Raw genomic sequence first — 11,004 nt, 5'->3', positions numbered from 1 at the left:
TTCTGAACCCTTTCCGAATGCACTGTATCTAACATTCTAGTTCACATGATCTTCAAATCCAAGGTAATGAGGAAATATGCAGGCTTTTACTCCGCTATATATATTTGTGCTCCCTGTAAGTGTCTTGTACCATCACACTGTATGCTTGAAATAATGATTACAACATTGATTACAATATTGTGTTGTTGACCTTTGTTAAAATTAGTATCAGTATGTAGGATATCTGGTGGCAACCCCAATCATGTAATGTAATCACGCGCGCACGCACGCACGCACGCACGCACGCACGCACGCACACACACACACACGATAACATCTTACAGAACACATACTAACATTCTCAGTTTGGTAACATTTATTTATTTGTCACAAAACTACATTGATTACATTGCTGATTTCTACCATACACTGAGAGTGTATCTTGAAAAACTATTTCACTTATCTGTGATGCATGCTCTCTTTATTTTTTTAAATCAATAATTTGCATGTAGTTTAATCTGTGATTAATAAAGGGTGTTAAGATACAGGAGGTTCCCTGGTGGCGTTACTTTTTGGGGTTGTGATCCACCCCGTCCTCATCCACCCAGATCTTTTCTGTTTTAGCTACCTTCAACTCTTTGTCAGCAGTGAGGATGTAGGACTTGGGGTGACCCTCATTATACTCTGCCAGGAGGTTGTCCAGACCATAAATTGGGCCTTCCTCAGGACATGATTGAGTATTGTCATTTTCTACTTGGAAGCAAGTGACATAGAGGCTCTGAGGGAGGTTGGTCTTCTTAACGGTGCCATCCAGGATGAGAATGGAGTCGCCCTTGCTGAGATGACTTCCCTTGATGAGGTCACTGAGAGCCATCTCCTCTGACTTGTAGTAGAGACGCACTTTGCCGCCTGTAACGTTGGCAATGGTGATGCTGGGTACGACAGTTTTTGGGAAGTTTTTGGTGAAGCTAGGAGAAAGAGAGAGAGTCATTGGACAGTACTACAATACATGTGGTTGTCGGTAATTAGGAGTTTGCTGAGAACACTGCTATGAGCAACAATAAACCATTGTTTATTTTGATGTATTTTTACACTGGGGTTGGAACCGAGCTGTGAAATGTGTATGTATATAGACATGTAATTACTTTATGCTTTGAAATGTCTAATATCAATGTGTGTTATAATCCCATGTGGAATGGTCACATGGCATAACAATAAAATATGAATGTATTTATTCATTCATTCATATATAGATTCCCTCCTGTTGGATTGGGTTACATACCGGAATGACTGGTGGTGTTGGTCTGGTCGCCAATGGAAAAATTTCCTGTCATATTGCCTGTTATTTTTTGGCCTGATATATTTTGGCCTGTTACGTGTTGGCTTTTGTCAACACGGTTGTCATTATGGCTGTCATTGTGACTGTCATTATGGCTGTCATTATTGCTGTGAGCATGTGAAGCAGCAGCATCATGTGAAGTATTCCCTCCCATTGCTGCTACGATAGAGAGGAGAGAAAGAGGGTAATTAAGGATTAAGTTGATTCAATTCAGTGGTGGAAAAAGTGTCATACTTGAGTAAAAGTAAAGATACCTTAATAGAAAATGACTCAAGTAAAAGTGACCCAGTAAAATACTACTTGAGTAAAAGTCTAAAAGTATTTGGGTTTTAAACATACTTTTTTATTCAAAGTAAAAGTATGAATCATTTCAATTTCCTTATATTAAGTAAACCAAATGGCACCTTTTCTTATTTCCATTTACACATAGCCAGGGGCACACTCCAACATTTACACAGACAGGGGCACACTCCAACATTTACAAAGAAAGCATATGTTTAGTGAGTACACCAGATCAGAGGCAGTAGGATGTTCTCTTCACAAGTGCATGAATTGGACAATTTTCCTGTCCTGCTAAGCATTCAAAATGTAACGAGTACTTTTGGGTGTCAGTGAAAATGTATGGAGTAAAATGTGCATGATTTTCTTTAGAAATGTAGTCAAGTAAAAGTTTACAAATAAGAGAAATAGTAGAGTACAGATACCACAAAAAAAGCCCTATGTAGTACTGTAAAGCATTTTTATTTAAGTACTTTACACCACTGACTAAATTAAATAATTTTCCTCATCCAAACTGTCCACATAAAGCACAGATCTCGAAAAGCAAAGTTTCACTGTGCAATTTATCATTATTAGTCACCATTGCACTAAGTGGCATTGCATGTCTTCTGTGATGTCTTGGTTCCATCTGCCAATTTAATGTTTTTAAAAGAGACACGGGTTGGTGTCAATCAGAATTGATTTGAGAATGGTGAAGGTTCATGAAGTTGGCAGACCCAAAGTACTTATCACAAATGCCTACTTTGCTAAGTTCACCATATTGTTCTCTGCTACTGTTTTTTTATATAGATTGGCATTAGGTGTTGTGTTCTTTCTACTACACAAACAGTAATAATCCTACTTGAAACGGAGGTAAGGTTAACTTTAGTTTATCGATCAAACTCAAATTCAAGCACAGAACATTCATGAGCAGGCGCAGTACTCAATTAGTATCAATGCTCTAGGTTCCACAGTAACAACAAAGTAGTGCCTACGATAAATTCTATATACCAGTATCACATTATATCACACGTAACAACTCCTCCCTTCCAGCTATCTTGTATTCCGTCAACATAAAAAGAGATATGCATGTAAATTCAACAACTCTAACAGTAACTAAAATAAGGCACTATTCAATTATTAAAACTAACAACACATTTGTTTTACAATGAAATAAAACTAGGTTGAGAACCAGTCAGTAGTTGTGGGACTCTGAGAAATGGTGGCTTCAACAGTCTCTTGAGGTGCAGTTTCATTACAGTGCCTATAATAATTATTCACACCCCTCTGACTATTTCCCATTTTTTTCAGTGTTACAAACAGGAACAAATCTGATTTAATAGGGATTTTGACTGATCTACACAAAATACCTTATGTCAAAGTGATAAAAAAAAAGAATAAACTGAAAACATTTAAAAACGAAACATCTTAGACAAATGTTACATAAGTGTTCAACCTCTTTGTTTTGGCAAGCTTAGTTCAGGGGAAAACATTTACTTTTAAAACATCTAAAAATAAGTTGCATTGACTCACTCTGTGTCCAATACGTTTTTGAAGAACAACCCCATCTCTGTACTGTACCCCATACACACAACATGCACCTCATGTACCCCATACACACAAAATGCACCTCATGTACCCCATATACACAACATGCACCTCATGTACCCCATACACACAACATGCACCTCATGTACCCCATACACACAAAATGCGCCTTGTGTACCCCATACACACAACATGCACCTCATGTACCCCATACACACAAAATGCGCCTTGTGTACCCCATACACACAACATGCGCCTCATGTACCCCATACACACAACATGCGCCTCATGTACCCCATACACACAACATGCGCCTCATGTACCCCATACACACAACATGCGCCTCATGTACCCCATACACACAACATGCACCTCATGTACCCCATACACACAACATGCACCTCATGTACCCCATACACACAACATGTGCCTCGTGTACCCCATACACACAGCATGCACCTCATGTACCCCATACACACAACATGCACCTCATGTACCCCATACACACAAAATGCGTCTTGTGTACCCCATACACACAACATGCGCCTCATGTACCCCATACACACAACATGCGCCTCATGTATCCCATACACACAACATGTGCCTCGTGTACCCCATACACACAGCATGCACCTCATGTACCCCATACACACAACATGCACCTCATGTACCCCATACACACAACATGCGCCTCATGTACCCCATACACACAACATGCGCCTCATGTACCCCTACACACAACATGCGCCTGTACCCCATACACACAACATGCACCTCATGTACCCAATACACACAACATGCACCTCATGTACCCCATACACACAACATGCGCCTCATGTACCCCATACACACAACATGCGCCTCATGTACCCCATACACACAACATGCGCCTCATGTACCCCATACACACAACATGCGCCTCATGTACCCCATACACACAACATGCACCTCATGTACCCCATACACACAACATGCACCTCATGTACCCCATACACACAACATGTGCCTCGTGTACCCCATACACACAGCATGCACCTCATGTACCCCATACACACAACATGCACCTCATGTACCCCATACACACAAAATGCGTCTTGTGTACCCCATACACACAACATGCGCCTCATGTACCCCATACACACAACATGCGCCTCATGTATCCCATACACACAACATGTGCCTCGTGTACCCCATACACACAGCATGCACCTCATGTACCCCATACACACAACATGCGCCTCATGTACCCCATACACACAACATGCGCCTCATGTACCCCATACACACAACATGCGCCTCGTACCCCATACACACAACATGCACCTCATGTACCCCATACACACAACATGCACCTCATGTACCCCATACACACAACATGCGCCTCATGTACCCCATACACACAACATGCACCTCATGTACCCCATACACACAACATACGCCTCGTGTACCCCATAGACACAACGTGCGCCTCATGTACCCCATACACACAACATGTACCTCTTGTACCCCATACACACAACATATCTGTAAGGCCCCGTAGTCATCCTTGCTCAAGTAAGTCACTACACGCGCCTCAGAAATGGAGCTAGCGAAGCAGTTGCATCACCACCTTCTTACCAGAAAATGATCATGTGTCCCATTGGGTAATTTGTCATTTTCAATGATTAGTAATGTTTCCAGCTAGTCTGTATGAAAATAGACATGTCCGTTTTATATATGACATAATAATTAACAGAGTGCATCTTACACCCCCTTCCCCGTTGCCTCAAGATTAATGATTTTGTTTCCCTCCGGTGCGCAACTGTTTTGGTTCACTGCAGTTACAACATTTCTCCACTAGCTACCACAACCACAAAGCTAAAATTGGCCATTTTGTACATTTTCATGAAAACAAAAATTAAGGTAAGGGTTAGGCATAAGGTTAGCAGTGTGGTTAAGGTTAGGGTTGGGGTTGGGGTTAGGGTAAGGTTTAAAATCAGATTTTAAGAAGAGAAATTGTTGAAATAGGCAGGGTTTATCACTTTGTGAATGCGGTAACTAGTGACGAAAGCATTATTCGCTGTTTAAAATGAAAAGGCAACTGAAAAAAAATGTTTATCTACTTTGTTGTGCTGTTACATTTGTATTGTTGTTTCATGTCCAATGTGTTGTTGCATATCATTTTGCATATCATTTGAGTTGTGTGCGCCGAAGCTCTGCTTTGCTGGTTAAGTAATATCGACCAAATATACAAATTCTACCCTCGTTGCACCAAATATGTATGCCGCTCATACAAGTAAGCATCACTCAGATCTTCTCCCTAAATTCCCTTTCCCCTCCATGTCTCACTCACTTAATTGCGTTCTACCGCTCCCTCTACATGTACGTCCTGAGTATGCACACAAGCAACCTCCCATTATGCCTCCAGAAATTCATGCCTTTAAAAACGTATCTAACTGACGGGATACACAAGCTATATCCCTTGCCAAATTAAGACAGTTTTATCACAAATTATAAATGTACTGGTTGATTGAAGTAAACAAATGTGTCAGTTTGTTATATCTGGAGTACTTCTCCTGTCTTATCCGGTGTCCTGTGTAAATTTAAGTATGCTCTCTCTAATTCTCTCTTTCTTTCTCTCTCTCGGAGGACCTGAGCCCTCAGGACTACCTGGCATGATGACTCTTTGCTGTCCCCAGTCCACCTGGCCGTGATGCTACTCCAGTTTCAACTATTCTGCCTGCAGCTATGGAATCCTGACCTGTTCACAGGACGTGCTACCTGTCCCAGACCTATTATTTGACCATGCTGGTCATTTATGAACATTTGAACATCTTGGCCATGTTCTGTTATAATCTCCACCCGGCACAGCCAGAAGAGGGCTGGCCACCCCTCATAGCCTGGTTCCTATCTAGGTTTCTTCCTAGATTTTGGCCTTTCTAGGGAGTTTTTCCTAGCCAACGTGCTTCAACACCTGCATTGCTTGCTGTTTGGGGTTTTAGGCTGGGTTTCTGTCCATTTAGCAAATTCCAATGAACAGGCAGATTCAACTAAATCGGACGTCTGTGTATTGAAAATAAGACAGATTTTGGTTTGTAACACTGAAAAAAGTTGTTATTCAACTCTGCCAAATGAGCCTGTTTCAAATGATCACTATTTCAGAGTAACTGTTCCAGGCAGGAGATGCGCATGTCTTCACACTGCCAACTTTTTATTTGGAAATATTTTCTATGATATATCTATTTTTTTCTTGATATATCTGACTTGTGCAAGGAACAAAGGACTATAAAATCCTGGTGTGTAACGTCGTTCATTATTGAAATGTCCACTCGGATATTTACAGCCATTTTTGATCATTTAAATGAATAGGCTACCCATTCATTCATGAAGAATATAACTTAGAAATGCATACATGGGTCTTCCCACTCAGTGTTGAAAAGCAACCTAACATAGGCAATAACATCATTACACTAAAACATATATTTGTAGATATTTGATTAATTAAGAGACGTAGCATCCAAAAATAAGACAAATCTAACAAATGATCAGATTAACAAAACAAGGCTATGCCACTGCAGTGGAGGCTGCTCTAGATACTGAGATCATATTACTCGGTATCATATTGATACAAGACTGACAGCGTCCCCTATTTCTGAGTATCTTGCTGAGGGGAGAACGCTTATAAAAGTGGAGGGAACGGCACAAATGGAATGGCATCAAACACCTGGAACTCATGTATTAGATGTATTTGATACCATTCCACTGATTCCGCTTCAGTTGTTACCACCAGCCCGTCCTCCCCAATTAAGGTGCCACCAACCTACAGCCCTAGTCTTCTACAGTTAAGCGCCTGCTCCATGATATAATATATAATATAATATTTTCAGATTATGGTTTCAAATGGCACTTTTTATTGACTGAATATATATGGGTCAATTTAGCAATTAGGATTTATCTGTAATGGTTCTAATGAATTAGACATTGTTTTTGCGAACTGTTGGCATATAGGCCTAGATAAATTTGCACATATTGTTTTATGTCCTTGTGTTCTAAAAATATATCAATTTTTTCATTTTAGGACTGGAGTTCAATTTCATTTGTGTCAGAACCTATGAACAAATAGTTGTGTTCTGTTCATAAATATGGATTCCTCCTGTGAAGAAACAGTGTAGAATTGCACGATATAAAAACAATCGTGATTTTTAAACCTAAACCTAAAGCATATATTTTAAATGATGTATTTACCTGTGTCTGTGTGTTCTTCCTCGGTGCGGTGGCGCGCTTGAAGATTGTAGTAATCAGGTGTTCTAGTGCAGAGTGGAGAGATGGCTCTGCTTTTATAGGGTAACGCTGACAGAGAGAGGGAGGGTGGGGAATTCTCAGCCCAATCCATTCCAGGTAAATGTTTACATTCCAGAGAACTGAAGAGGATGACTCAGTTCCAGAGAAGCTACGTGGGCGTCACAAGAGCAATATATTTGTCAAGAGCTAAAACGTATTAGATCTCAAAGGGCCATATCTTTAACTACACCCTTACAGGTAAATCACTGACAGTGTTTGTGCAGTGGTTCGTTCTCCTGTTTGTGTTGGAAGCCGAAGAGGCAGCGGGGTCAGTGGTAGGTGCCACTGTGCTGATGGCTGTGATGAGGTTGGACCTCTGGCTAAAGGCTTTGCCACACATCTGGCATACATTGGGCATGCCAGGGGCGGCAGGGTAGCCTAGTGGTTAGAGTGTTGGACTAGTAACCGAAAGGTTGCAAGTTCAAATCCCCGAGCTGACAAGGTACAAATCTGTCGTTCTGCCCCTGAACAGGCAGTTAAGCCACTGTTCCTAGGCCGTCATTGAAAATAAGAACTTGTTCTTAACTGACTTGCCTAGTAAAATGAAGGAAAAAATATATAAAAAATATCACCTGGGATAGGAAAGCAGAGGTAAAGTTCACTATTTTATAAGTTCAAGAGGCAGTGCGGTTGTTATGGTGCTAAAAATCCATATTGACGCTGGCCATCTTTTCCACATGTATGTACAATAAGCCCGTTCTCTGTCTCTCCCACTCTGTCTTTCCCGCTCTGATCTGTCCCCACCCCATTCCGTTGTCTACCAAGCCGTCATATCGGCTTAGTCCAACAGGGACCCTTCATTGCATTGTGTTAGTAACCAATAACCAACTGTTTGTGTGTTTATGTAATTCTGTGTGATTATTTAGTTAGTTAGTAAATAAATAATTAAGCCAATTTGTATATCGCTGATTCATCATTTATGCCAGGGTTCGTGCAGATATCTAAGGATTTTGCGACATTCAGATTGAGACTGATAGAAGGTAAACAATGAATTAATGACTGAAATGTAAGAGATATTTATATCTTTTCATTATCATTCGGAAAATGGTAACTCGTTAAATAAACTTGTCCATGGTGTTCTGAGATTGCAAATGAGTTCATTGTTACAGGATTAATTTAATCATCGTAATAATTAAACAGTTCATCGATTTGATAAAACAATCATCATCACATTAATGATAGCCAAGACACGACATGTTAGCAAGTTATTGATTTCTAAACCTACATACACACTATATATACAAAACTATGTGGACACTCCTTCCAATTAGTGGATTTAGCTATTTCAGCCACACCCGTTGCTAACAGGTGTATAAAATAGAGCACACCTCCATGCAATCTCCATAGACAAACATGGGCAGTCAAATGACCACACTGAAGAGCTCAGTGACTTTCAATGTGGCACCATCGTAGGATGCCACTTTTACAACAAGTTTGTTTGTCCAATTTCTGCCCCTGTCAACTAAGTCAAATCAAACTGTATTTGTCACATATGCCTAATAGAACAAGTGTATAGCTTACCGTGAAATGCTTACTTACAAGCCCTTTTAACCAACAGTGCAGTTCAAAAAGAGTTAAGAAAATATTTACCAAATAAACTAAATGATACGGAGACATGTTTTTTTGGATTCCAACCAAATGTAAATCAAAAATAAGTTGAACTGACATCTTTTCCCAGTAGGTAGTAATAGCTAGTGATAGTGATGCACAAGCTAGGCCTATTTGAAACATTGGCATCGACTGACAGCATTTACCTGCCAGATTCAGAAGCTCGAAAACCCCATTAGACTTTTGTCTAAAGTTTAGAAGAAAAAAGCTCAAACTAAACACATTTTTGTTTTTCAGTCAAAGACAATCGTTTCAATATTGGTTACATTTTTATTTCAGTTCACTAAATTGTTTTCAAATTTGAATTTGAGTTTCAATTTTCCTTTACCATTCCAAATAACCTTGGAATGGTATGGCCTTATGGAAAATTAATAACACATTTAGACTGTGACCTTGACAAAAACCCGATCTCTATTCCCATAGAATACATGTTGACTCACCTGTATGAATGATGTGTTTCTTCATGTCAGACTTCTGGTGAAATCAGATTATGGAAAATTGATAACATATTTCGACTGTGACCTTGACAAAACCTGATCTCTATTCCCATAGAATACATGTTGACTCACCTGTATGAATGATGTGTTTCTTCATGTCAGACTTTTGGTGACATCAGATTAGCAGGTGCGCAGGAGCGCTTGAACACTTTCCAACCAAATGTACACTCCTGAAACACGAGAACATAGCATACTATATTGGCTTCACATTTTGTGGGACATTTTAATTATAGGGTTATCACATTCCAAAAGGATGGATTATTTTTATATAGTTTCTTTCCAGAGTTGTAGGGTGGGTGGACAGAGCCAGGTGGCGTGAAAGTAGTTGTCTGGAGTGTCGTTTTGAGAGAGAGAGAGAGAGAGAGAGAGAGAGAGAGAGAGAGAGAGAGAGAGAGAGAGAGAGAGAGAGAGAGAGAGAGAGAGAGAGAGAGATTTGACAGTGCTGAAAGGAATGTGGTTGTCAGTATTAACTGTTAGGGATCATGCGAATTTTCGCAGCTTTTTGTTAAAAATCGCGCAACATTTCAAAGTCCTGCTACTCATGCCAGGAATATAGTATATGCAAATGATAAGTATCGTGGTTAAATCGTGTCTGTGGCTATAACATAACGTGTTTAGGAGTAAAAATCCTTCGAAAAACTGTTCACCAAAAACACAAAATATATATTAATCCGCCAGTTAATGTATTGTTTAAGGCGACTGCAAATAAATGAGGATGCCCTGTAAACGCCTACAGCTTCCACACGATGTCGCCAGTGCTGGCATTTCCAGTCTACTTAATCCTTGGTTGTATGACGTTTTGGCCTTTCCTGTTTTAGTCTCTCCACAGGATGTTGTGAAAATGTAAAACATGGACGGTGATTTCAAGACTTGCTGCTATCGAATACAGATCGCCCCGTGATTAATTGTATAGATTATTAACGTTTATTAATACCTAAAGTTGGTTTAGAAAAGTACTTTGAAGTGATTTGTAAAAGTTTATAGGCAACTTTTGTAATTTTAAAAAGTGACGTTGCGTCTTGTAAAAGGGAATATTCCTGGATCAGACCGGTCTAAGGAAAACGACATTTTGGCTATACAATGACGGATTTAATCGGGAAAAAGACCCAATTGTGATGTTTATGGGATATATAGGAGTGCCAAGAAAGAAGCTCGTCAAAGGTAATGAATGTTTTATATTTTATTTCTGCGTTTTGGGTAGCGCCGGCTACCGCAAAAGCTGTTGTTTTAGGTGACGTTCCAGTATTTTGGGGGGTGCATGCTATCAGATAATAGCTTCTCATGCTTTCGCCGAAAAGCATTTTACAAATCTGACTTGGTGGCTAGATTCACAACGAGTGTAGCTTTAATTCAGTACCTTGCATGTGTGTTTTAATGAAAGTTTGAGTTTTATCAAAAACTATAGGTGGCGCTCTTGAAATTTCCGCTGATTTGGTCCCGACAGCGGAACCAAAT

At 40.0% G+C, this 11,004-nt stretch overlaps 1 long non-coding RNA gene across 1 annotated transcript; it reads right to left on the bottom strand.

Annotated features, from left to right (window-relative positions):
* Positions 1-337: 337 nt before the first annotated feature.
* LOC124015061 lies at positions 338-7,411 on the bottom strand. Its single transcript, XR_006835075.1, has 3 exons — positions 7,349-7,411; positions 1,262-1,477; positions 338-947 (listed from the first exon to the last, which is right to left on the bottom strand). It is a non-coding gene; the product is annotated as an uncharacterized LOC124015061 (long non-coding RNA).
* Positions 7,412-11,004: the final 3,593 nt, after the last annotated feature.

Source organism: Oncorhynchus gorbuscha, linkage group LG26, assembly GCF_021184085.1.
Source record: "Oncorhynchus gorbuscha isolate QuinsamMale2020 ecotype Even-year linkage group LG26, OgorEven_v1.0, whole genome shotgun sequence".
Lineage (NCBI taxonomy): Eukaryota > Metazoa > Chordata > Actinopteri > Salmoniformes > Salmonidae > Oncorhynchus > Oncorhynchus gorbuscha.
Note: the sequence above shows the minus strand (reverse complement) of the source record. Positions and strands in the feature narration are given on the sequence as shown.